The sequence below is a fragment of the Gopherus evgoodei genome, chromosome 14 (assembly GCF_007399415.2).
Source record: "Gopherus evgoodei ecotype Sinaloan lineage chromosome 14, rGopEvg1_v1.p, whole genome shotgun sequence".
NCBI lineage: Eukaryota > Metazoa > Chordata > Testudines > Testudinidae > Gopherus > Gopherus evgoodei.
Genome location: NC_044335.1, coordinates 237,261 through 264,401, shown reverse-complemented (window position 1 = coordinate 264,401; position 27,141 = coordinate 237,261). Strand labels below are relative to the sequence as shown.

At 54.1% G+C, this 27,141-nt stretch overlaps 1 protein-coding gene across 2 annotated transcripts in view; it reads right to left on the bottom strand.

Annotated features, from left to right (window-relative positions):
* Positions 1 to 5,486: 5,486 nt before the first annotated feature.
* Positions 5,487 to 27,141, bottom strand: part of SLC35C2 (solute carrier family 35 member C2) — a 46,979-nt gene continuing 25,324 nt past the window's right edge. Inside the window, exons 10-12 of one of the 2 annotated variants that reach the window (XR_003996564.1) lie at positions 26,080 to 26,213; positions 11,007 to 11,212; positions 5,487 to 6,759 (exon numbers count right to left, since the gene is read on the bottom strand). The gene's annotated coding sequence lies outside the window, so the exon portion shown is untranslated. Of the gene's footprint in view, positions 6,760 to 11,006; positions 11,213 to 26,079; positions 26,214 to 27,141 lie in introns of those variants that run through there. The other variant, XR_003996562.1, reaches the window with a different exon arrangement.

The window sequence follows — 27,141 nt, the reverse complement described above, 5'->3', positions numbered from 1 at the left end:
AAAAGAGCTCCAGAGGCGATCCCAGCAATTATCAGGCAAACTGGTTGAAACTCTAGTAAAGAATAGAATGATCAGACACAGCTGGACATGATTTGTTGAGGAAAATGCAACATGGCTTTTGTAAAGGGAAATCATGCCTCACCAATCTATTTGAATAGTCTGAAGGTGTTAACAAACTTATGGACAAGGGTGATCCAGTGGATATAGTGTCCCTGGACTTTCAGAAAGCCTTTGACAAGGTCCCTCACCAAAGGCTGTGAAATAAAGTAAGCTGTCATGGACTAAGAGGGAAGGTCCTCTCATGGACCAGTAACTGGTTAAAAGACAGGAAACAAAGGGTAGGAATAAATGGTCAGTTGTCACAATGGAGAGGTAAACAGCAAGGTCCTCCAAGGATCTGTATTGCGACCACTGCTGTTCAACATGCTTATAAATGATCTAGAAAAGGGCGTAAACAGTGAGGTGACAAAGTTTGCAGACAATACAAAATTACTCAGTATAGTTAAGACCAAAGCAGACTGAAGAATTACAAAGGGATCTCACTAAACTGGGTGACTGGGCAACAAAATGGCAGATGAAATTCAATGGTGGCAAGTGCAAAGTAATGCACATTGGAAAACATAATCCCAACTATACATACAAAATGATGTCAAGTATCAGAGGGGTAGCCATGTTAGTCTGGATCTGTAAAAGCAGCAAAGAATCCTGTGGCACCTTATAGACTAACAGACATTTTGGAGCTTGAGCTTTCGTGGGTGAATACCCACTTTGTCGGATGCATGTAGCGGAAATTTCCAGGGGCAGGTGTGTGTGTGTGTGTGTGTGTGTGTATATATATATATATATATATATACATATATATATATATAAGCCAGAAGCAAGCTAGAGATAACGAGGTTAGTTCAATCAGGGAGGATGAGGCCCTGTTCCAGCAGTTGAGGTGTGAAAACCAAGGGAGGAAATCTGGTTTTGTAGTTGGCAAGCCATTCACAGTCTTTGTTTAATCCTGAGCTGATGGTGTCAAATTTGCAGATGAACTGAAGCTCAGCAGTTTCTATTTGAAGTCTGGTCCTGAAGTTTTTTTGCTGCAGGATGGCCACCTTAAGGATGGCCACCTGCAGGATGGCCACCTGCTATTGTGTGGCCAGGGAGGTTGAAGTGTTCTCCTACAGATTTTTATATATTGCCATTCCTAATATCTGATTTGTGTCCATTTATCCTTTTCCGTAGAGACTGTCCAGTTTGGCTGATGTACATAGCAGAGGAGCATTGCTGGCATATGATGGCGTATATTACACTGGTGGACAAAATGATGGGGTCTACATTAGCTGTTACCACTCATGAAAGAGATCTTCGAGTCATTGTGGATAGTTCTTTGTAAACATCCACTCAATGCACAGCAGTAGGCAAAAAAGCAAACAGAATGTTAGGAACCATTAGGAAATGGATAGATAATAAAACCGAAAATATAATGCCACTATACAAATCCATGGTCAGCTCACACCTTGGCTCCTGGGTGCAGATCTGGTTGCCCCATCTCAAAAAAGATATTAGAATTGGAAAAGGTACAGAGAAGGGCAACAAAAATTATTAGGGGGCAGGGGGTGCTGGAACAGTTTGTACAGTGGGGGTGCTGAGAGCCACTGAACCAAACTGTAAACCCTGTGTGTGATGGAAATCACTACAAGCCAGGGGGTGTGGCAGCACTCCCAGCATCCCTAGTTCCAGCACTGTTGGAGGATGGAACAGCTTCCCTATAAGGAGAGATTAAAAACACTGGGGCTGTTCAGTTTAGAAAAGAGATGACTGAGGGAGGATGTGATAGGGGGCTACATAATAATTAATGGTGTGGAGAAAGTAAACAGGGAAGTGGGTCACCTGATGAAATGAATAAACAGCAGCTTTAAACTACCATAAGGAAGTACTTCTTCACACAACAATCTGTGGAACTCACTGCCAAGGGATGTTATGAATAGCAAAAGTGTAACAGCGTTAAAAAAGAATTGGAGAAGTCCATGGAGGACAGTTCTATCGACGGCTATTAGACAATATGGTCAGGGATGCAACCCCATGCTCTGGGTGTCCCTAAGCCTCCAACCGTCAGAAGGTGGAACTGGCCAACGGGATGGATCCCTTGAAATTGCCCTGTTCTGTACATTCCCTCTCAAACACTGGCACTGGCACTGGCCGCTGTCAGAGGCAGGAGTGGTCTGATCCAGCATGACCATTCTTTATGTTATGTTCTTATTCTTCCCTGCACACCACCAGGCCAATGCAGCCCCAGGCCAATGGAAAACAGGGGAAGGTGTTTGTCTGGCCAGGCACTAGCTCTACCTCCAACTCTGCTTCCCCAGCCTCCCCTCCCTGCTCACTCCATGGTGCTGAACTCTGTTGCACCAGACACTGGGGCTGAGCCTTATTAATGCTCCCCTACCCAGAAGGTGCCCCCAGCATCTCCAGGAAGCAGAGGGGCCAGGTCACCTAAGTCCTGTAGGCACCTGCAGGCACTCAAGTAGATTCAAGCAGAACAGGACCCTGTCCAAATCCTTGAGTGTATCCAGAACCAGGCAGCAGGCAGGAAGCTGGGCAGCCTGCACTCTGCCCTCCCAGCAGGCAGTGGACGGGGACACGTGAGAGATTCGCTTTGCTGAAGGTGGGCCTATGTCCCCATGCCTGGCTGGAGTTGGGACCAGGTGCTCTTCATGGCTTGCCAGTGCCAGGTGTGCATGGCAGCAGCTTCAGAGCAATAGTTCTGTGGTTCATGCATTGGCTTCCACCAGCACCTCAGCACAACGCTGACAGGCACTTTGTGGTGCTAGGCATCAGGGCCACAGTGCCCAGGCCTTGGCACAAAGACCTTCCTCTCACCCCGAGCCACTTCCGAGCTTCAGGGCCTAACTCCAGGGGCATTGCTGCTTCACCCGCCATGGCTCCTCCCTGGGACGGGGCCTGCCTCTGCTCACAGAGAAGCACATTCTGAAGGTGTGAGGCTGCTCCCCGAACACGCTAGGGCTCCCTGCCTGTGCTGGGCTTTGCAGGTCCTCCAGTGTGACGGGGGCAAGGGAGGCTCTTGCTGGATGCTAAGCCCATGTTTATAATTGTTGCCTCGCAAAGAGCTGCCCTGATGCAGGATGGGCCAGGGCACTAGCCAGGTGCAAACTCCTGCGCTGCCACAGATGCCCTGTGTGGCCTTGGCAAATCCCTTAGCCTCTCTGTGCCCCAGTCCCCAGCTGTACAAGGGGGATAACAGCCCTGCCCTGCCACACAGGGCATTGGGAAGGTACAGACAGTAAAGATAGTGAGGTGCTCAGATCTGGGATGGGGGCCAGAGAATATAGATAGATAGATATGGTATACAGGGATAGATAGCTGAATAGATAGAAGGTGTACAGGGATGGATGGATAGAGAGAGAAAGAGATATCCTGGCCTATTCCAGGGTCAATGGCACCTTAATCCCTACGCTGCAGCTGGAGCAGCCTGTGTCAGTGCACAGACTGGGTGCGATCCCCAGCAGTCCTATGGGCAGAGGACAGAGTGGAGCCAGCTGGACATCTTGGCATGGGATCAGTTTCAGGCCCCAGTGTAGAGGTACCCAAGTTACACAGGTACACTCCATGGCAAACATCTAAATCTGCTGCCCCCCCAGGACCAGGCATCCCTCCATATGCGGAGGAGGCAGGGGGGCCAGGCCAAGCCAGGCAGCAGCTTCCAGGGTGGGTGCTGCCAAGGAATTTACCTGCTCTGTGATCAGGCCCAAAGCAAGCTTCCCGCCAATTAACTGCTGCTCTGTCTGTGTCTGAGCTTCAGCCCCGCCACTCCGTGGCTGGCAGGCTGATAATTTATATCATTACAAGAGAGTTTGTTCGAACAGGGTTACTAATTAGTACAGAAATACTATTAGCATCGGTACCACATTCCAGACATTTGTATTATTAATGTTTGCTGGCATTGAATCAAGACCAGTGTTGGGGCGAGGGAGCCCAGAGAGGGAGGGTGGAGCCTGGCCCAGGAGACAAGGGCTCAGCCAGGCTCTAGCAGGATCTGATCCCATCTCCTAGGCAGGGAGAGAAACTGGGAGAGCTGGAGCCATGGTCAGATTAAGTTATTTGTACAGCACCTTGCACATCGGGCTCCTGCTCTGGCTCTACGACAATGCACCTAATAAATAATGCTAAATTCAACCTGGACTGAGGCCCCGTTTGAAGACGTATGGGGTGGGGACTAAAAATTAACGAGAGTGTGAAGAAGCAGGACCAGAGAAGGAAATTGGGAAGAAGGAGCTGAGAGCGTGGGGGGCCGGGGCAGGGAACAGCCCAATGAAATGAAATGTAAAGTGGATGAATTATTTACTGCAAGAAACAATTGTGAAGTCCCTCACTCTGGCTCTGTGCCTTCTCAGAGAGGATCTGCAGCACTTCTCCCCAGCGTGCTGCTGAGTGATTTTTTACGACTGGATACACGAGGCCAGATAATCTTATAAGAGACTCCAGCAGATTGGCTTAGTATTGATCATGTGCTGAATGTAAAGGCTTTCCGCATCCATCTACTTCTGCTCCCAGACTGACAGCTCGACTGGAACTGGGTCTTGCCCCAGGCATTTGCACCCAGAAGTCCTGGTGTCACCACTGTCCTGCCCCAGCACATTCACCCCAACGGTGAGGAAAAATGGGCACAAAAGCAGTTTCCAGGCCAAGGGTTAAAATAGTGCTAAGTGGAGCCCAAATGCTTGGTCCTCAGTGAGCCTTTTAGTAAAATCCCCTAGCCAACCCCCAGCTCTTGCAACAGCACAGATCTGCAGCAGGGCCAGCCTAGATCAAAACATAGTCAGATCTACACTATGGCCCCTCACTGGGCCCATAGCCCATGCCCACAGCACAGCAACCTGCCCAGCCTGCAGAGCCAGGCACCAGACACAGCTGCCCTCCATCCAACCCACAGTTCAACTGCCCCCTCCCCAAAGGTATGAGACAGTGTCCATCCACAACCCTGGGCACAAGGCAGGCAGCCCTCAGGATGGCACGGCCTTCTCAGCTCTCCCTGAGAGCCAAGCCGGGGTGACCTGACTGAGACAGACAAAGCTCAGGGAGGGACGCTGAGGGCTTAACAATTGAAATGACAGCGGCATGCATGCACAAAGGCAAAGGGGGAGCCACACAGCTGAATTTCAGCTCAGTGCCAGTTCTCTCCTGGCCAATGGCCCCTCCTTGCCCCATTCCCTGAGCTGTGTCGGAGAAAAAAACTCAGTTCTCGCTTTTTGTTTGAGTGCAGCAAAATTAAATACTTTATTATTTCTCCAGTAATTGCAATAGAGGGAGGGAGTGCCCTAGGACACAGGGTCACCCCAGCCCCGGACAGGTCTCTCAACAGGTAAGCAATTACAGCAAGCATTTATACCTTTGTTACAGACAATAACAAGCAATAATACAAACAATAATAAGCAACAGCTGCTTTTGTTTATACATGGGCTATTCTGCTATTTTATTTTTTTTACTTCTGGGCACCAGTCTATGCATTTAATTATTAGTGCAAGGTCGTGATAACTTTTTACACAGTTCTTTTCTACTCGCCTCACACTATTCTTACTTCTACAAGTTTTGCATCATTAGGGTTACAACTGGCCTAACTCTTGTTAACTGCTAGCCTGACTTTTGCTAACTAACTGACATGCATTAAGATCCCCTACAAATCCTTGTCAATTTTTTCCCTACTTCCACAGCAGCCCAGCTCTAGGGCTGTCAGAAAGCTCTCTGAGATCACCCACAGCTGGCTGTGCTCTGCCAGGCCCTAGGCTCTGAGTGTCTTCTCAGCATTCCCCAGCTGGCAAGCAAAGAGCTGGGGCTGCCTTAGGCTGTCTGGCTGAAACTGGAGAAAGTTTGCACCTGGGGGAGGGGTGGAACCAGGCAGGGGTAGGGGGAGGATGCTGGGACAAGCCACAAGCCAAACTGGAAAGAGTTCAGAGAAGGGCAATAAAGATGCTCCCAGCAGGGAGGGAGTCCTGGGGAGAGGAACACAGCTAACTCCACACAGCTGAGCAGGTGTGTAAGGGGCTGGCCGTGGCCTGTATCTGGCACTGGGGGAGGGGAGTTACTAAGGGTGAGAGACAGGGTAGAACTAGGCCACAAGGGATGGAGCTAAGAAAGGAGTAAGATCCAACAGGCTCCCTGACAGCCGTACGCAGGTGCTGATAATGGGGGCATGGTACCCGAGGCCAGAGAAACAGGCCCAGCCGGGACGCAGGTGAGGGCCAGGCCTTGGCTGTCTGCCTGGCACTGCAGAGACACAGTGAGCCCATGCCTGCCCTAGCAGGCTCACCCCTCAGATGTGACATCCAGCCCTGGGGGGTCACCCACAGCCAGGCGGAATGGAGGGGGATGTGTGCCCTGGGCCAAAAGGGATGAAGAGCTGCAGCTTTCCATTAGTCTCAAGAATGTTTGTATATCTCATACCTGTTGATGCTGCCAATGGGCAAATTCCTGTGACCGGCAATGGCAGAGGCTGCCCTCAGGAGCCAGCCCACAGCCGAGCCCAGAATACAGGTAAGTGCGCCGAGGCAGTGTCCAGGGGCAGCCTTCGCAGTGAGGAAATGGAAGAGCTGTGCTCCAGCCTGCGTGGTGCTCCTGAATGCCAGCCCCTCCGGCTCTGTTCCCAGCCAGCGGGGTAGAACTGCGCTTTATTCGGCTACAAGGGCTCAGGGTGGATCCAGATGAGCCTGGAGCTAGCTGGGTAGTGGGAAGTGGAAAAGCCTTTGGCACAAAGTCCTGGAAGGGAGACACATGGAGACATCAGAGAGGGGTCTGGGATAGTGCTGGGGCCTCTGGCTGCTCCATCACTGGACATCAGCAGGGGATGGAGGGACAGGGCAGGACAGCGTGAACTAGACACCTCATACATTCACCACAAGTGCTGCCTGGCCTGCAGCACACTGCCCTCTATGGATCGGCGGCGCTAGTCTGGCCTTGGGGGAAGGTGCAATGTTCAACCCTTAGGAAGCTGATAAGGATGCATGCCAACGCTGTTCAGTGGCCCGAGTCGGGCCCTGGATGGGCTAGGCAGCATGGCCATTCCATGCCTGTCTGTGACAGGAAGGCTGAGCTCCCATTTCTTTTGCTAGCTGTGGCTCTAACAGCGCTATGTGATTCTTCCAGGAAAGAGGCTGGGGGAGACCACCCAGGGACAAGCCTTCAGAGGGGCACACGCTGGCTTTTGGCTCTCGTGATGCAAATCTTGTGCCTTCTGCCCCTCAGTGGGATGGTGGTTGCAGAGGGCAGAAGCTGGCTCCCAAAGCTTCTGGCCCTGGGGCCAACTCAGGCGGTTTGACCCATCTGCTGCCCCTCATGCTCAAGATCCTTGCACAGGGAGTGTGTGAGGCACTTGTCTGGCAAGGGCATTTTCAGACCAGTGTGGAAAGGGTTAAGGAAGGAGCAGCAGAGTAATGGTGAGTTAATATGGTCCTGTGTTTTTTATTACACTCAGCGCATTAAATTGATAGCCTGGTACCAAAGGCCAGAAGTGTCACCTCTCAACAAGATGAAATCTATGTAGCCCATGGACAGGGGAAGGCTGGAAGATTTATAAAGACCTCCATAAAATTAACATTTGGTTGGGAACGAGAGGGAAAAGAAACCATGAATTGCAACAGCAACAGCCTGGTTAGTGAGTCTCTTTGCATTTTCACAGCTTCCATTCAGCTGGACAGATACTGCTGACGGTCAGAAATGCTGCCCCAGCCGGTCCTGCCTGGTGGTTGGATCTGGGGTGTCTTAATCAGTGGGAAAGGCAAAGTCTGGGCTCCTGTGAGAAGGTAGCCCTTTGGCGGAACTGGGGGAGCCCAGGGCAGGGTTAGCAGGGAGCTATGGGTCAGGATTGAGGGCAAAGGTGGTGGGAGCAGTGATATGGTTGTACTATTTACACACCCAAACCCGTGTGATAGCACTGGCTGGGCACAGCCAGGGCCCATCTAACCATGTAATAAATACACACAAACATGCCAGGCTTAGCCCTCCTCCCCGTCCCCTTAGAGAGGGGACCAGAGCACGGCCCAGCTGCGCAGGGCGTAGTGAGCAGCAGCACATGTAATGGACAGATAGCACATCATGGTGTGCACACACACACATTGTACCCCACAAGCCTGCATCACGACACTCTCTCATGCATGCACACACACACATTGCAGCTTCACACTTACACTCAGCCACACATCACACTCATCATGTTTGTACTCACACACCTGGCCTACCCGTGGAATGGAGTCATTAGCAGCAGTGCCGGCAGTCTGAATGCTTTGCAAATAAAGCGAGGAAAGGTTTATACAGGAATAAATCTGTGTTAATGAAGTGAATCCTACTCCTGCCTCGACAGGCTCTCAATCAAAGCTAGGAATTTGGCAGGAGGAGGGGAAGAGAATAAGGATGGGGCCATGCACTGCTCCCAGCCGGAAGCCAGGACTGCGGGGGCAGACGTTCCTAGGATCAGTAGTGCTCATGCCTGGGTCCCTCCAGGTGACACCTTCCTGTCTGAGGGCAGCAGGAGGCACTGAGACCTCCTCAGGCCCAGGTAGTCTCTGAGATCCGGGCTCTGAGGGCTGCACTCAGACAAAAGTCAGTGACTGTGCAGGTAGACACACTGTGAAACAGCTGAGCCAGCCAGTTCCAGTTGGGGAACAAATTGGGATGCCTCCTGCCTCCAAGCCTCTCCACCCGACTCCCCTGGGGATCCCTGCACTGGATGGGCTGGGAGACAGAGGATCCCCATGTGGGCCAGGATGATTCGGATTCCCCACATTGGATGCCCCTCTCCCTTGTATGCTTCCCAGCACTATCACTCTAACCCTGCCACCTGCCTAAACGAGGATCCACTTAGCCTGAAATCCTGCTACAGCCCCTGCGCAGCAGCTCCCATTGCATAAAGCCATGCAGCTGCAAAGGTAAACGGTGCATTGGGATTCCAGCAGGGTCTGGCAGGCAAGGCCAGGGCAATGTGCAGAGAATGGAGCTGTCTAGGAAACAAGGGAGGCAAAGTCACTCGCTCTCTGCATCTCACTCCAGTCCCTAGCGCACTCTTCCTCACCACAGCCTGTCAGTGGCACTGCTGAATGAACCGTCCTGTGCGCTGAGCCCTGATGGGCGTGAAGGGAGCTGGGGCTGGAACTAGACGCCCAGGTTCCTGCGATGGTATCCCGGGGTGGGGAGCTGGCTGTCCATCTTACACTGCCCTGAGACAAACAAGGGGCAGGTGCTCAGAACGGTCACCCAAGCATCCTCTGTCCTCCAGGGGACCCCTTGCCAGGGGCGGCTCCAGGCCCCAGCATGCCAAGTGCGTACTTGGGGCGGCATGCCGCAGGGGGCGCTCTGCCGGGCACCGGGAGGGTGGCAGGCGGCTCTGGTGGACCTCCCGCAGGCGTGCCTGTGGAAGGTCCGCTGGTCCTGTGGCTCCTGTGGGAGGTCCACCAAAGCCGTGGGACCAGCGGACCACGGGACCAGTGGACCCTCTGCAGGCATACCTGAGGGAGGTCCATCAGAGCCGCCTGCTGCCCTCCCGGCGACTGGCAGAGCGCCCCCTGCGGCATGCCGTCCTTCTTGGGATGGTGAAATGTCTAGAGCCACCCCTGCCCCGAGTTCTGCCTTCCCCCAGGGCACCCCCTTAGCAGCCCAAGCAGAGCATTTCTGCTGCTTTCCTAGGACTAGGACAGGAGAGGAGAGCAGCAGGAATATCCCAGGAACAGGAGCCAGGGCAGAACTTCAGGAGCCCCCAGGGGTGGCCGGGTGGGGGAACAGGACTGAAGAAGCCAGCTCTCCCTGCATGGGTCTGGCTTGCCTGTAGCCCTGCGTGAGCTGCCTGACAAAGCCAGCTCGTGCCACACCCCTGCCCTAGTGGCCCCTGACTCCCCATCGCCCGCTTGAGTGGCTCCGCCTGCTCCCCAGTCTCTTGCACTCACAGACACTGTTGCTCATGCCTGCTGTAAATTACCTGCTTTGCATTTTGCAGCAACAACTTAACGGTATTAATTTATAGTGTTCTGTCTTTAACAAACATCATCATCATATCGCCAGCCAGGATTATGCAAATCCTGGAACAGGAAATATTTCTCTCCCCAAAGTCACCTTGATTTATCAGTTTTAGCCCAAAATGATATAGACCAGAAAGTCAGTTTGGAGAAAGTGATAGATACCTGACCCCGCCCAGTGCCCCCTACTGGGGAGACCCAGCTCACAGGACTCACTGCATGTCCAGGCCTGAGGCAGTGCTGGCCTCTCAGCTTGGCAGCCCCAGGGCCACCCAAAGGATTCAAGGGGCCTGGGGCAAAGTAATTTTGGGGGCCCCTTCCATAAAAAAAAAAAGTTGCAATACTACAGAATACTATATTCTCATGGGGGCCCCTGTGGGGCCTGGGGCAAATGGCCCCACTTGCCCCCCACTCCCCTCTGGGCGGCCCTGGGCAGCCCTTGCAAGCTGTGCCTGCATCTGGTGATCAGACACTCCACACAGGGCCTGTGCCATGCAGCCTGCCACGAAACCAGGCACTGGCTGGGGAGTGAGCCAGCACACGCTGGCTTCGGGCATTGGAAACAGGCCGGGCAGGCAGAGATTCCCAGGGTGAACGCCAGTGAAACACACCCCTTCCCAGTGCAAAACGGACCTATGGATAGCTCCACGGCATAGCCCTGGCAGCAAGGGGCAGATGAGGGGGACAGGCGGTGGGTGAGGGCATGCCTAGGCAGGGAACACATTTCAGTACTTTACAAATCAAGCACAGGAAGTAGTGCTTAGTGCTGAACAGAGCTGGGCCCCCCTTCTGCCCCATGTCAAGTGCTCTGAATGTCTCCCCTCTGGCTGTTTGGTGGTGAATTCCCAGTGCCAGCAGAGAGTGCTAAGGCAGCCCTACCGAAATAACTGACAGTGGCACCAGCTGCAGCTCCCTAGTTAAGGCTGGGCTGAGTTTTGCACGTAAGGCAGGAGCTCAGCCTATCTGTATGTGAGAAATGCAGTGCACCCTCTCCGAACTTACCGTGTTGACGCGTCAGGCCCAGAGTGACTGGTCTGAGGGCATATAAGAAAAGCTGTTAACTGCACCAGGCATTCACGCTGAATGCAGAAGGGGTTCTTTATGAAAGGCAGTGCCCCTCAGATCTTGCTTTGGCCCTCTGCCTCTTCGTAACACAGACTCACCAAACCGTATGTACAATTAGCACTCGCTGGAGCCTCGCACCAAGACTACAAGGGAAGAAATATTTCTAGGGTTAATGGCAATGTTTCCTGGTTTTCTTCAGAAATAAGAGTTTCTCTGTCCACAGAGGGCAAAGAACAATGTTCTACTGCAGGGATGTTCCCAGCGGCCTGCCCCACTTCTCTGTGGGACTCAGGCCACCCCAGGGTTCCCCTCCACTCCTGCCCACCAACCAGCACCGACCAGCCCAGCACTGACCAGACTTTTAACGGCCCGGTCAGCTGTGCTGACGAGAGCCACCAGGGTCCTTTTTTGACCAGGCATTCTGGTCAAAAACCAGATGCCCGGCAACTAATCCAGGGGCCATTTGCTTTCCTGAGGGCAGCTTGGCTTCAGTCTCATGGGAACAATAGGAATTGGCAGCCATTTTGAAAAGGCATCTTAGTGGTAGCACTGTATGGCCTTAGAACAGGGGTGTGCAAACTATGGCCCGGGGGCCACATCCAGCCCTTCAGGCGTTTTAATTTGGCCTTCGAGCTCCTGCCAGGAAGCAGGGTCTGGGGCTTGCCCTGCGTCACGTCTCCCGTGGTTCCTCATGGCTCCCGGAAGCAGCAGCCTGTCACCCCTCCAGCTCTTACGCATGACAGCCCTTCTCAGGGGTCCACTCTCTCTCCGGGTCAGGCCCCTCCACCTCCTGGAGCCGCACCTCTCTGAACCTCAGCACGTCTGTCTCTCACCATGGGCCCCCTCAGGGAGTCCATGCGCTCTGGACCTCCCGGGCCTCCTCACCCCCGAAGGGGACGATGCAACTGTGTTCTCTAGACCCTAGTGACTCTCAGCCAGCATAAAACAGGAGGGTTTATTGAGAGTTGAACGCAGCACAGGAAACTGTCAGAGCCTCAAGCCTGGCCTCCCTCAGCCCAGCACATCCCAGTCTCCCTGCATCCAGGGGGGCTCTGCCTGCTCCCCCTCCAGCCCAGAGCCCCCCTGCTTCCCAGCTGGGCCTCCCATATCCCTGGCCCCAAGCCCCCTCTGTCCATTGGCTTCTCTCCAGGGAAACAGGGTCGTAAGCAGGAAGGCCTGGGTCTCCTCTCCTCTCAGCTCTCCTCTGGCCGGAATCCTTTCTTCACAGCCCATTGTCCTCCCATTGGCCAGAACCGGCTGTGAGTCCTGAGCTGCATCTCCAGGGCTCCAGGTCACCAGTCGCTGGGGTCTCCATCCTCCAGGCCCTCGGCTGGGGTCCTGAGTCCCTCTCCAGTCCTCTGCACCAACAAACTCCCTCTCCCCTCACCTCGTAAAACCAGTAACACCCAGGAACACCAAGTCCCACCCCCTGTGCATGCAAACCACTGGAAGACACAGAAACCCCAAGAACCCCCCCCACTTCATCCCAGGGGCAGCCAGGGGGCTCCGCACACTGCTCCCAACACAAGTGCCACCCCCACAGCTCCCATTGGCTGGCAACTGCGGCCAATGGGAGCTGCAGGCGCAGCACCTGTGGACAGGGCAATGCCCAGAACTGCCTAACCACACCTTCTCGTAGGAGCTGAAGGGAGGACATGCTGCTGCTTCTGGGAGCTGCTTGAGGTAAGCACTGCTCAGACCCTGCCCCCTGCCCCTCTCCAGCACCCCAACCCCCTGCCCCAGCCCTGATTCCCTTCCCACCCTCCAAACCCCTTGGTCCCACACTCCTGCACCCCAGAGCCCACACCACAGCTCCTACCCCCCCCCCCACTTCCCTGTCCCAGGCTGGAGCTCCCTCCTGCACCCTGAACGTCTCATTTCTGGTCCCATCCCAGAGCCCACACCCTCAGCCTGAGCCCTCACCCCCTCCCACACCCCAACCTCCAATTTTGTGAGCATTCATGACCCGCCATACAATTTCCATACCCAAATGTGGCCCTTGGGCCAAAATGTTTACCCACACCGGCCTCAGACCCATTGAAAACAATGGGAGACATGGCCATTTTGAAAGAAGGCATTTCTTCAGTTCTCTAAAGGTTCTGAAGGAGACTATTTGATGCTGACAGATAAACTTTCAACTATGAAAAATGACAGCAAAAGCAGTCATTAATGCAAAATGTTTCCTGTCAAAAGCTACCTGTTGCAGCAGATTGCGCAACAGAATGTGCAAGTAGTAGGAGGAAACTGGGATGGGGGGTGAGGTGCACACAAGCCCAGGAGAACATGGAGGGGAAAACTGGTATGGGGGTATAGCTGGGGAATATGGTGTGGGAGTTGTGGGGTGCACCAAGGCATGTGGAGGACAGGATGCAAGGAGAACCTCAGAAGAGCAGGAAGGAGGAAATCTGCACATTCTGGCTGCTTTACGCTGCTATGGCAAAGCAAAGCAGCTGTAAACCTAGGGTTGCCAGGTGTCTGGTTTTCAACTGGAAAGTCCAGTTGAAAGAGGACCTGTACAGTGTCCAGTCACATGTACTCATCACCAGACACCAAAAGTCCACTTACCACAGGTGGGGGCGCCAAGGGAGGAGGAGCTGGGTCATCAACCCACGCCAGCCCCTGCTCAGCTGGAGTGGCCTCCTACCTGCAACTCGTGGGCAGGCAGATTCCCCTCCTAGCCCCCAGAGCAGTGGGAGCCCAGCTGGAGAGAGGTGGACAGGATTGAGTGAGGAGGAAGAGGGAGGGGGGAGAGCAGTGAGTGACAGGTGCAGGGCCTTAGGGAAGAGATAGGGAGATTCCAGCTCTCCTGCTGTAGGGTCCGGTTTTCAGAGATTAGAAAGTTGGCAACCCCCTTGTGTAGCCGGGGGAGCATGCAGGCCAGCCACATGAGGGGGTTGCCAACTTTCTAATCTCTGAAAACCGGACACTATAGCAGGCTGTCCTAGAGCGTGGTAAAGCAGCCAGAGTGTACTAGCAAATCTGTCCCTAAAGGTTCACATAAAACAACGATTGCAGGCCGATATTCACTATGAATATTGCATGGTAAAATGTTTGCTGGGTTTCCTATTTGCTGTTCATCTGTAACATTTTTAATTAAGATAAAACAGGAAATGACACAGACAGATGGCATTTAGGTTGAGAGTGTGTCTCAGTAACTTAGGGTAAAATATACAGCAGGGAAGTTGTAATTATCCCAAACGTATAAACCAGAAAATTCAGAATTATGGTTACACTTGAAAGATACCCATACATGCTAAGGTCTGGAAATGCACAGTCAGGGCAACCACAAACCTTAACTCTGCCCAGTAGTGATGGAGTGAGAGAATAAATTAATGTGTTGCCTAGTCAGTTTAATATAATCTGGGAATATAAACACTACAATCGTCCTGGCCTGGTGCTCAGTGCTGTCACTGCAGGACACAGCTCAGGCCATGTGGGTGCCCTGCTGGCACAGTGATCGGATCACTGATCTGAGTCACTGCAGCAGCTGGGACTGAGCAGTCCCATGATGTCCGGCCTGGGCCATCCCAGAGGCACAGTCTATTCCATTCACTCCTCCCTTACATTCATATGCAAGCATCACCTTGCCAGAGCCTAGGGAGAGACACTCCCCTCCGTGCTCTGGGATAGGCAGGCTCTGGTGCTGAGTAGCTCACAGCTGAGTGCAGGGTGCTGGGGGATGGGACTCAGCATTGTCCATGCCCTGCTTTGGGACATACTCAGCCCAAACTCCCAACAGATGCTCTTACCTGGCTCTCTCCTTGCCATTCATGCTGCCAGGACTCTTCATCCACTGAGTCACTGGACTCTCTCCAGCTCAATCCCTTTGTGCTAATTTCTGCCTACTTTTCCAGTTTTGCCTTCTACTTTCTGATTATTTCACACCTTCCTTCACGCAGCCAACTATGCAAGCAGCAGCCTCCAATGCCTGTGCACCATGTGCCCTGCAGCCCTCATCTTCTGTGGGAGGCCTTCCAGCAGCACAGGCCACCACATCTCCCTGATGGGTTACGTCCTACTCTGTAATGTCAGCTTCTGCCTGCAGGGTGAGAACTCCTTGGCCCAGGGCTGTAACTGATTACACATTGCACAGCTCCTGCTGCTATATTAATTCTAAAGGAACCTCCAACATTCAGACCCTCACAGACCACCGGTGCAGAGATATGGCGATGGGCACATTAGAAATAGGGTATTGATGGACAGACAGACAGCCTGTGTGCTTAGCCCTGCCTCTCCTCATCTCCCTGAGTTGGAAAGCTCCATCTTCATCTCTTTAGCCTTCTTTGCAGCAGTCTCTCATGCTGGCCTGTCCCAAGGGAGGGGCTGTGTCCAAGTGGGTTAGCATCCGGCTGGGTGCCACCTGCAGTGTACAAAGGAGCTGGGTCCCAGTAGGAGGGAGGCTCTGCTGAATGGTATGAGCTGGGGCAGCATATTTTAGAGGGGTGGTCAGTTACTGGTTCTATTCTACTCACGCCAGTGAAGTTATAGCTTAAGGGTCCCTGGGTCATGGCCATCCCTCTGGGTCAGGGATGAAGTAGGGATGGGGGGACAGGGCCATAGCTGTCCCTGTGGAGTCAGAACTGAGCCAGGGATCACTGGCCCATAGCTGTCCGGCAGGGATTAGCTGGGGGGCAGGGAGGTTGTCATTGGCCATAGCCATCCCACAGGGGAAGGTACAAGCAGTGGGAAAGATCTTCTCAGTCTCACCCTCTTGAATATTAAATATCTTTAGCACAGGTGTTCTCACAGGCGGGGGGCTCCGATCGACTCAGAGTTCGAAACCCATTCATCTTCCCCCCTCTCTCAGTTACAATTATGCCACTCAGGCAGCAGCACACAGAACTCTGCCAGTGCCAGAGAAAAGCTGGGGAGGCAGGAGGAGCCAGGCGGAGCACAGGGGGGAGAATGGAGGCAATGACAGAAAGACAGAGCCGGGCAGGCAATTCAATTTCCAGAGGCTGTCCCACCAATTCAGCTTAGGCACATGATAAGAAACCCATTTCCAGCGATAGGCGCCCTAATCCCCAGCCTTGCATTTCCATTTCCTCAGAGAAGCTGCCTCCAATAGGGAGTAATTCTCCCATCTAGGTTTGCTGGAAGGGACAGCGCTGGATTAAATACTGATTCTCCCAGCATTGTTTAACCCTTTATGTGCCTGCCTACTTGCAAGAGCCAGTGGAAAGAGAGGGACAGGCCAGGGTAGCAGGAATGCTGCTTCTCAGAACTGATGAGCAGAGCCATAGGGAGTCAGAGAACTATCCCAGGGACCGGGGGGGCTGCATCCCAGCAGGAGGGGCTAGGGATCAGGACTGAGGGTCATCTGCAGAGTGGGAATGAGGAGGCTCAAGACTGACATTATAGTGAGCACCCAGAGACCCCTCCCTCGTGGGATCAGTGCCACACTGCACTGGACACCAGAAAGAGACAGTATCACTGACCCCAGCATTAAAATAGCATGCATCAGGCTAAAAAAAAAATAAAATAAAATAAAAAATCATACAATTGGCTTTTAAATCATTAGAGTTACAAGGGTCAGGTGGGCAGCAAGGGGTTGGGGGCTATGGTTATGCCCTAATACACCCTAGCAATGTTCCGGCCAGCCCCCATTATGACACCACTGCCTGCTACAGCTCACAATGTTATGATGCACATGTCCTTTGTTTTGGGGTGCTGTCTGGGCATGGGGCAGGACAGGAGCACTGGGTGCTGGCATCGGGAAGAGTGGAGGTAGGGAAAGTGGGAGGCAGGCTACAGTTTACTGGGGTTTTTTTCCTCCTAATATTTGTTTCAGTATTGACAAGAGGCAGATTGGCACTGGCATGACAGAAATGTGCACACATCCCTAATAAAGAACGCTGCCAGCATCACTGACAGAACTCACACCTGCTGGGCCCACTCAGCTCTGGGCAAGCATGCTGCCCCAGAAGGCTCCAGCAGAGTGGCACTGGAACTGGGGGCTGGCGTTAGCCCAGTCCTTCAGCAGTAAGGTATTGCGTGTTATCACCTCGCTGTTGTTTCAGCCATTGCCTCCCCAATCAACTCACCAAGATTTTCCAAAAAGAATTCTCTGCACTCCAGGGAGTGCCCCTTACTGCCCCTGGCTGGGCGATGCCCCCGCCCAATTGCTATAGGCTACTTCCCAAGAGCTCCCCGACCTGCCCTGTAGCAACACGCTCTAACTGAGATTCTGTAGAGGAGTTCAGCATCCCCACCACCTGAGGGAGGTGCCATTCACCCCACTCCTCATTCATGAATGTGCCAGCACCATTGCCTCCCTCTCTTTTCCCAGTAGATCTGTAAGAACACCTCCCCCCACCCCCTTCGCCAGCATGAGCTCAGTCTGTTCTGTCTTTCCCCCGATGCAGCCGGTTGCCATTTGACCACCTCCCCCTTCCATTTCCCAGCACTGGGATTTTTTACCTAGATTTTGAGTCACTCCCTCATGCACCCACGGACTCTGATTCTTGTCCCCAGGCTCTTCATGATTCCTCACCTCACTAGACCCCATTTCCTTCTCACAGCCTGGAATAGAACCCAGGTGTCCTTGCTCCCATCCACCCCTTCTCAGAACTAGGCATGGAACCCAGACAACCTGGCTCCCTGTCCCACCTGCTCTAGCTCACTAGCCCTCGCTCCCTCCAGCCATAGCATGTTGTGCAGCATCCTGCACATGGCAGACACTTAGGGGGCACAAACCCTGGTTTACTGACCCTCACTCCCCCCACCCAGCATGTTCCCATGGCCTGTGGAGCAGGGAGTTTCCCATTATCACTCAAAAGCAGGTGTTCTGTGCCACTTTATCCAAAGGCCCCAGCTTGCTCCCTAGTCAGACAGACTCAGTCTAGCAGGCCCTGGCTGGCCCCGAGGTTCCTGGGTTCCATCCTCAGCTCTTCACTGCATCAAGGGGAGAAAGAGAGAGGCTGTGGCAGAGGCTCTGCACTCCACAGCTCTCTCCCCTCCCTGCTGGATGTGGCTCTAGCATGGACCACAACTCCCCATTCATCATCTGCTAAACAAATTGAAATTTAAGGGCTTGTGTCTCTAAAACACAGAAAACAATTCCCATTGCATTTTAATGGTGCTGTAGTTTATTGGATCAGAAATGATGGATGGCAGCAGGAGAGGGCTGAGCCCATTGAGTAGGGGGAGCACTAATGCAGCAGGAGCCTGCCAGAGATGTGCAGCAGGGGAGGGGACATCAGGCAAGGAGAATGGCATGGCCAGAATCAGGCAGCAAGGCCTGTGCCTCACTCTCTTGCTGCTGCCTCTGCAGCCCCTCCAGCAAGCCCTTCAGAGGTCCTGCAGCAGGAACCCCTCCAGTGAGACTCCTGGGGAGCAGCCTCAGAACTGTAGCCCAGTGCCAGCTACTCCTGGCTGCTCTTGTGGATGACTGACATGAGCGAGGCACAAGGCTGTCCAGACGGGAGAAAAGTGAGGTGTCGGTCCGGGTCTTCGGTGGCATTTCGGTGGCGGGCGGCCCTTCAGTGCTGCCGAAGACACGGAGCGACTGAAAGGCCCCCTGCCGCGGAAATGCCGCAGATGACACGGACCGTCGCCAGGTGAGTACAAGTGCCACAGCTCCCCCACCTTGCCCCATGCCCCCTGAATCCTCTGGGCAGCCCTGGCAAGGCACAGGAGACAGACACAGTTTGAAAAGAGGAGCAAGAATCCCACAAGCTGCATCAGCCCTAGAGGGAGCCAGTGGAAGGAGCATCTGCTGAGGAGAGCAAGAGAAATCAAGCACAGCTCCCCTCCCCCAGCCTAATCTCCCTGCTCTAGAGAGCTTGAGCTGCGTCGGGCAGTAATTGAAACCAGGCTGTTTAATACAGGTGCCAATTACCATCCCCTAGTGTGGGCAGCTCCCATAAATAAAGCAGTCAGTGAGCTCTGCTGGGGGGAGCTGTGCGATGAGCACCCCTGAGGGAGGACATGGTGACAGCAGCAGAGCTAATCACATCGGTGCTGCAGCCCCTGCCCCAGCAGTCTGCAGCTCCGCCAGCCTGAAGGCTTTGACCCTACGGGGCGTGGGCAGTGACAGCACTGCCAGCTCTCCGTACTGACAGTCAAGTGAGTCTGCCCCACTGCAGGGCACAGACTGGCCAGCATCTCCCATGTTCCCATCAGTTACATGCACCCCAGTACGGCTCACCCTGCCCCCTATGCTCCTCCAGCAGCTCACTGCCCCTGCCACACCTGCTGTGGGGATGGGGAGCAACTGACCCCTATCATAGAACATTAGGGTTGGAAGAGACTCTAGTCCAACCCCCTGCTCAAAGCAGGGCCAACACCAACTAAATCTCATGTCAAGCCAGGCCTTAAAACCTCTAAGGATGAAGATTCCATCACTTCCCTAGGTAACCCATTCCAGTGCTTCACCACCCTCCTAGAGAAATAATGTTTCCCCAATATCCAACCTAGACCTCCCCCTGCAACTTGAGATCATTGCTGCTTCTTGTTCTGTCATCCGCCACCACTGAGAACAGCCAAGCTTCATCCTCTTTGGAACCTCCCTTCAGGTAGTTGAAGCCTATCATCAAATCCCCCCTCATTCTTCTCTTCTCCAGACTAAATAACCCCAGTTCCCTCAGCCTCTCCTTGTAAGTCATGTGCCCCAGCCCCCAATCATTTTCGTTGCCCTCCGCTGGACTCTTTCCAATTTGTCCACATCCCTTCTGTAGTCAGGGGTCCAAAACTGGACGCAGTACTCCAAGTGTGGCCTCACCAGTGCCGAATAGAGGGGAATAATCACGTCCCTCAATCTGCTGGCAACGCTCCTACTAATGCAGTCCAATATGCTGTTGGCCTTCTTGGCAACAAGGGCACACTGCTTACTCATATCCAGCTTCTCATCCACTGTAATCCCCAGGTCCTTTTCTGTGGAACTGCTGCTTAGCTAGTCAGTCCCCAGCCTGTAGCTGTGCATGGGATTCTTCTTTCCTAAGTGCAGGACTTTGCACTTGTCCTTGTCGAACTTCATCAGATTTCTTTTGGCACAATCCTCCAATTTGTCTAGGTCACTCTGGACCCTATCCCTACCCTCCAGCGTATCTACCTCTCCCCGCAGCTTAGTGTCATCTCTGAACTTGCTGAGGGTGCAATTCATCCCATCATCCAGATCATTAATGAAGATGTTGAACAAAACTGGCCCCCCAAGACCAACCCCTGGGGCACTCTGCTTGATACCGGCTGCCAACTAGACATGGAGCCGTTGATCACTACCCGTTGAGCCTGACAATCTAGCCAGCTTTCTATTCACCCTATTCGCCGTCATCGAATCCATACAGGTCTCTCGCAACTTACGTGCATTTAACCTGCGCGATTTCAGCTTTATGCTGAAAGGCCTGGAGTCCGGGAGGGGGCATGGCCTCAAGATTTAAAGGTCCTAGGGCACCAGCTGTGGCTGGGAGTCCCAGGGCCTTTAAATCATCCAGGGGACTCCCAGCTGCAGAGGTGGATGGTAGCCCCTGGGGCGACCTAAAGGGCCCGAGGCTGCAGCCACCATGGAGCTTCGGGCCCTTTAAATGCCAGCCCCAGCCCGGCTACCAAAGCTGCGGGCAGGATTTAAAGGGCTCCTCTGGGCTCCCCACCACAGCAGGAATCCTGGTGGAGCCCTTTAAATCCCACCCCCAGCTCCGGCGGTGAGACCAGGGGGCATTTAAAGGGCTCCACCAGCCCTTTAAATGCCCTCCCCCCACCCCTGTCCTGCCACTGGAGCTGTGGGCAGGATTTAAAGGGCTTGGGGTTTTGACTATATATGGTTTTCACTTTACGCGATAACCGCGAAATGGAACCCCTGACTAAGATGCGACAGACTTGTACTTCTTTAACTTGCTGGCAAGAATACTGTGGGAGACCATATCAAAAGCTTTGCTAAAGTCAAGTTATATCACATCCACCACTTTCCCCATATCCACAGAGCCAGTTACCTCATCATAGAAGGAAATCAGGTTAGTCAGGCATGACTTGCCCTTGGTGAATCCATGCTGACTGTTCCTGATCACCGTCCTCTCCTCCAAGTGCTTCAGAATGGTTTCCTTGAGGACCTGCTCCATGATTTTGCCGGGGACTGACGAGAGGCTGACTGGTCTGTAGTTCCCTGGGTTCTCTTTCTTCCCTTTTTTAATGATGGGCACTACATTTGCCTTTTTCCAATTCTCCAGGACCTCCCCTGATCACCACGAATTTTCAAAGATAATGGCCAATGGCTCTGCAATCACACCAGCCAGCTCCCTCAGCACCCTCAGATGCAGCGCATCCGGCCCCACGGACTTGTGCACGTCCAGCTTTTCTAAATAGTCTCACCCTGTTTCTCTCACCACTGAGGCTGCTCACCTCCTCCCCATGCTGTGCTGCCCAGTGCAGCAGTCTGGGCGCTGACCCTGTCTGTGAAGACAGAGGCAAAAAAAAAAAAAGCATTGAGCACTTCAGCTTTTTCCACATCACCCGTCACCAGGTCGCCTCCCCCATTCAGTAAGGGGCCCACTCACAGGGGAGGGGGGAGCAGACTGACCCATTGCTCACAGGAGGGGGAGCGGCCTTGAGCTGGTGGACTCGTTCTGATCCTTACCCCCACCCCCCATTCCCTACGGCAAACTTCCTCTCAGTTTCTTGGGGGGAAGTCACCTGGCTCTTGCAGCAGCTCTGATTGGCTGCTCTTCCACAGGAGGCAGGGCAGTAGAGAAGCAGCCAATCAGAGTGGGCTCCCCCTGGCCATGTGACAACGGGCAGTGCTGGGCTGATGTGGTGGCGGCGGCTCTCTTCATAGCGCCTGCCCAGTGGTCACTGCCCGGACGAGCCGGGGCTGGACGTTAAAGCCAGGAACATTCCAGACTGTTCACGGTGCAGGGGAGCAGCCCTGGACCAAACTTCCCAGGGCCCTGGCCTGGGGGATTCTCCATCTCATCACCAAGGCTGGGGCCGTTCTGGGGATGCTCTAGTCACACACAGGTTATTGGGCTGATGTGAGTACTGGCTCACTGGCAATGCCCTCACATCTGCACTGTTCCCTGCCTGGAGGCAGGGGGCAACACCCAGAGCACCCCTCCTTCCCCCATCAGGCTGCAGGGGGATAACTGCATCCTGGGCCATGCTCGCTGGAGCTGCCTCTGCAGAGGCAGATGGAGAGCAGTGCTGCAGCTGTTGTTCCAATTGTGATGGGAGAAATGAGGCTGCAGAATGTGCTCGGTGACAGCTGGAGGCTGCAGCACCACAGAGGAGCCGGGAGAGGACTCCAGCCCCCTCAGCCTATGCAGGCTGGGATGGAGGCACTTAGAGGGGTTTGTGGGAGAGAGACAGGAACCAGGGGGAAAGGAGCAGCGCTCTGGTAAAGGGGAACAGGGTGGGGGATTGGGGTTAAAGAGGAGCAGAAGAGGAAATTAAACCAGCCTGGAGTTTGTTGGCTGCAGATCAGGAAGTCTGGGGGGCTGTGCTGACCTCCCTAGAGGAAGTTGCCTGTGAGAAGGGTCCTAGGAGGCCACCAGACATGTTAGGTGATGCTTGAGTGTCTATGGCCACAGGGAGGGTGGGGACACCATGCCCCAGGCACAGCCCAGGAGCAGTCCCTGCTCGGAGTGCTGACAGATGCAGAGCCATTCATGCCTGTCCCTGCCCATCAGCTTCCCTCCCTCTCCCATGATAGGCTCAAACAAGCCATGCTCATCACACGTTAGTCACCCTTTGGTGCATGGTTTGGGAAGGCCCCTGCTCGGTGGGCCTCCTCGTGCTCAGCTACACCAACAGCAGTGCTGAGAAAAGCCTGAGTTGACTGGGCGTTAAAGGAGACTGCAGGATATGCTGCCCAAGCCAGCAAGGTCCAGAGAGCCAGTGTCCCCCAGCCCTGCCTCTAAGCAACAAGGTGCTGGCTCCAAGCCAGTGAGGAGAGCGCCACCTGAAGGCCTTCAGCACCCTCAGCAAAGTAGTAGCAGCAGAGGGATGGGGGACCTACAAAGGAAACCCAGGAGATAGCACTAGGTATATCACAGTCCAGCCTCCCACATGGGGAGCAGAGAGGAGCGCACACTCCATTACTATGGCAGCACAGTCCCCTGCCTTTGGGGAGGGACCTGTGGAGGGAGGGCTGCAGGACCAGCAGTGTCACTAGCACAAGCCTGATCCCTAGAGAGCAGGCTCTTAGCACATTAACTGTGGTGTCTCAGAGTAGGTTAGGGCAATTATGGGGCTTGGCCGTTTCCGCCTTCCTGTGATTAATGACTGCATGGTCGGTATAGCTCCTTTTCACCCAGCAAGCAGCTGGGAGCTGGCAACGGCCTCTGCTCCTGGCAGAGTGACAGCAGGAGCCTGAGGTCTGCGAGGCTGTACGGGAGCAACCCCCTTGTACTCCAAGCTGCTCCCCCAGAGTTGATGAGCTGGTGCCTATTCCTGTCCCTGACAGGCTCCTGGTGCTGCAGGTCCCCTCACTGTCCTGTCTAGTCAGACTGCGAGCTTCTAGGGGCAGAGCTATGGAGGTATGCAGCACCTAGCGCGGGGGGCCTCCCGGCCCCCCTGCAACACAAATAATTCTCCTTGGAGTCCCAGAGATGCAGCTCAGCTCCATGTTGCATCCCCACCCAGCCCTTTGGGATAGCTATCTCAGAGCCTGCAGGGAGTCCCTGGATCAGCTCCCTGGGGTCCCCAGGGACACGCTAGTTTAGGCCACGCTTGGACTTAGAGCAGGGTTAGGATGCCTGAGCCCATTCTGGGAACTCTGCCACAGGGGATGGGGGTGGGGGAAGGAGAGGAAACTGCAGCCAGAAGGCACCTGTGGAGAAGCGGCCTGGTGAGAAAGCTAGGTAGTCTCAGACACAGTGCTGGGGACTTTGCTGTTACCAAATATCACGGCAGGACCAGGGCTTGGAACAAAAGGTGGGAGAAGCTGTATGTCCATCCCCACATCCCCCAAACACTGGCCCAGGAGCTGAGGAGACTTTTCACTACCTGACAAATGAAGCACAGCCCTGCTGCAGCTGGGCACCACGCCCTGATCCCCAATCCAGAGCCTGACTCAACCACCCATGATCTGATGCTCCCTCTTGCTTTTCCAGGCCTTCACAGTGAGATTCAAGGGTGCTGTGCCATTGCGGTGGGGAAGCTTGCTGCTTGGGTGGAGCTGTCAGGAGAGGAGTAGGCGCAGCAGAATGGTTCACACTGGAGTCCCTTGCTGCGGTGGTTGCTAGTCAATGTGGTGTCTGTGCAGAGGGCCCACTGCACCCTCCCACAAGGGGCTAGCCATGTTGGCATTTCAACAGCAATCTTAGAATTTGTTGTTCAAATACAGGGGCTTCTCAAAGGGCCCAGAAGCTGGAAACATGTGAACACCCCCCCCTGCCCCAGGCCAGTGCACAGCTTGTGGAAGGAGCATGGTGCCTTTGTGATTCATTCAACATTGATTCCACTGGTTGGTTAGTTCTAAAAGCCATCAGTAATAAATCACAGTCAGCACCTTCCTCTGCATTGTTCCCAGAGAAACAGGGCTGGGGAGGCCTGTGTCAGTGCCCATGGGGATCTCTGGTGCTGCATGGGTGTACAGGCTGGGTACCTATCTGTGTGTGGGAGCGGGAGGTGCTTTTGGTGCGCTTGACTGTGTGGGGGATGGGAACTTAACTGTGCGCGCAGGTGCCTATTGGTGTGGAGGTGTGTGCGTGTGCGCAGGCATACATGTTGCCGTGGTGCTGGCCCAGGTGGGAGCAGCTGTGCTACATCCAGGGAGGGGACAGGGCTATGCCCAGGCTGATGGCTGCTCTCCTCTCCACAGCCCCTGAGAGGGCTGAGCGACAACCCAGGCCCACACTGCAGGGCTGAGACCTTTGTGGCAGGCGAGGTACCTGCTGCCCCAGCTTGCGATGCTGCAGTGACAGTAATGTGGGGATTCTAGGTCCCCTTTCAGAACCACCTACTCCATCATGAGGGTTAAATGCCAAACCTCCCACTAGTCTCTGCAAACAACAGCCCGTCCCATAGGATGGACAGGGGTGTGGTAGAACGGGTATAGCCACCTGCCCAGCATCCTGACAGAGTCATGACGAGAGAGAGGGCAGCTGGGCCCCCACACTCATCACCCCATATACTAAGGGTCTGGCTCTGCCCTGCCTTACACTTGCTGTGCCTCCTGGATGCAGAGCCCTGGGGGAGGAGATGATAGGCCTCCCTTAGGTCTTCTGGTGCTGGGCTGTCATGGGACCAGGTGTGGCCCGTGGCATAAACTAGAGCCTGAAGGTACAGCAGCCTCCCAAGGGCAACCAGCACTGAGCACTGCAGAAACACCAAGCTCTTGCTGCAGGCAGACTGCCCCTGCCTGGTGCTTGCAGGTGAGGAAAAGCAGGGACTGCATCAGGGGAGCTTCCCCCAACAGCTGCTGAGCTTTCCCGAGAAGGAACCTCACCTGGACAAAGAGTCCTTCTGTTCTGGGTGCCTGAGAGGCCCCATTCATCTCTGCTAGGTGCAAAGTGGTCACAAAGCAGCCACAAGGCTCCCTGGGACATGCCCCTGGGCATGAGGCCTCCTTATCAGCCACAGAACCCACAGTCAGCTCTACAGTTGCCTGGGATGGGTGAACCAGGGACTGAGATACTTAACCCATGCTGCCAGACCTGTGGCCTCCCACCTGGTCCTTGGCACCTGCATCCATGTGGGGTAGATTCTCTCTATGGGCCAAATTCTGCACTCATATCAACGTGAGTCCAGAGCAGTTCCACTGAGGTAAACAGGACCTGCAGCCCCTTTGCATCAGGACTGCAAACAGCCGCACCCTGCAGTGGTGCCACAGGCCATGAGGAGAGAAGCATGGCTAGTGTCCCTTCTCACTGCTACCCCCAAACTGATGCGCTGGGGAAGCCCCTCTGTGCTTTTCCCCATTTCTTCTCCCCTCAGCACCCATCTCCTTTGCCCTTCAGAGACCCCCACCCCCTAGCATCAGAGCACAGGTCAGCCCCCTCCTCACATCACTTTGCTGTTGTCATTTTAAGTTTGTGCTTTTTTTAATCTTTCCATCTTGTTCTCATTTTATTACACTCACTGTTTCCTTCTGTCTTTCTTCCTCTTTGATCTGTTTGTCCTCATTGCCATGTGCTGGTCTCTTTTCCTGCTTCCGACAGTCCTGACGCTTATCGCTTCAGGGAGTTCTTTTCTTCTTTTCATTAAATTTTAGAGCTTATAAAAGTGAGATGGATAGTGTGAGCTAGACATGCAATGCCAGTGTCTTCCACTCAGCCCTGCCCATGTACCTCCACCCTGAGCCACAGCCCTCCCACGCCATTCCAGTCCTGAGCTCCCCACACAATGCTCTGCCAGTGCCCCTCTGTGTTTCCCTGCAGCACCCTCTGCCATGCCAGGCACAGCTCTCCATCTGCGCTGTGGGTGCACCTCAGTTCCCACCCACAAGCTCCTGCTCGCCTCCTCCTACGCATTAAATGGCATGGCAGAGGGTGGTAATTTGGGATTGTGGATGTACAAGGCCCAACAAACTTATTTCACTTTGGATCTAACCCAGGAATTGATTCTGGGGACCAGAAGTGACCTGGGTGTGAATTAACTTGCTGACACACTGACTTCCAATCTGTAAAAGCAGCAAAGAATCCTGTGGCACCTTATAGACTAACAGATGTTTTGGAGCATGAGCTTTCGTGGGTGAATACCCACTTCCTCAGATGCATGCCTTCCAATCTCTCATTCATCCCGCCACTCCACTGCTGTCAGGCTACTTTGGTGAAGTGCTGCTGACAATAGGCGAGGGGAGCTGCTTATGCCCAGAGGTCACTGAGCCCAAGCTCATTTACAGAGGTGGCAGCAGGGAGGGACCCATGGCACTTGCCCTCCCCAGGATTCTTCTGCTCTCCTATGCTGGATTAGAGGGTGCTGAGCAGTTAGGCAGCAGAAACTGTGATGTTGCCAGCAGACTATGCCAGGGTCTGTGTGTGGGGTTCCCAGCACCACACAGGCACAGACAGGGCCACTTGGGTAAAAACACCACGGTCCAATTAACCACAGCAAGAGGGATTGCAGGAACGAGTATCCACACTACTTTAAAGAGAGTCTACAGAGAAATGAGACAAACATGGCTATTCCAGACCAGGTGCTT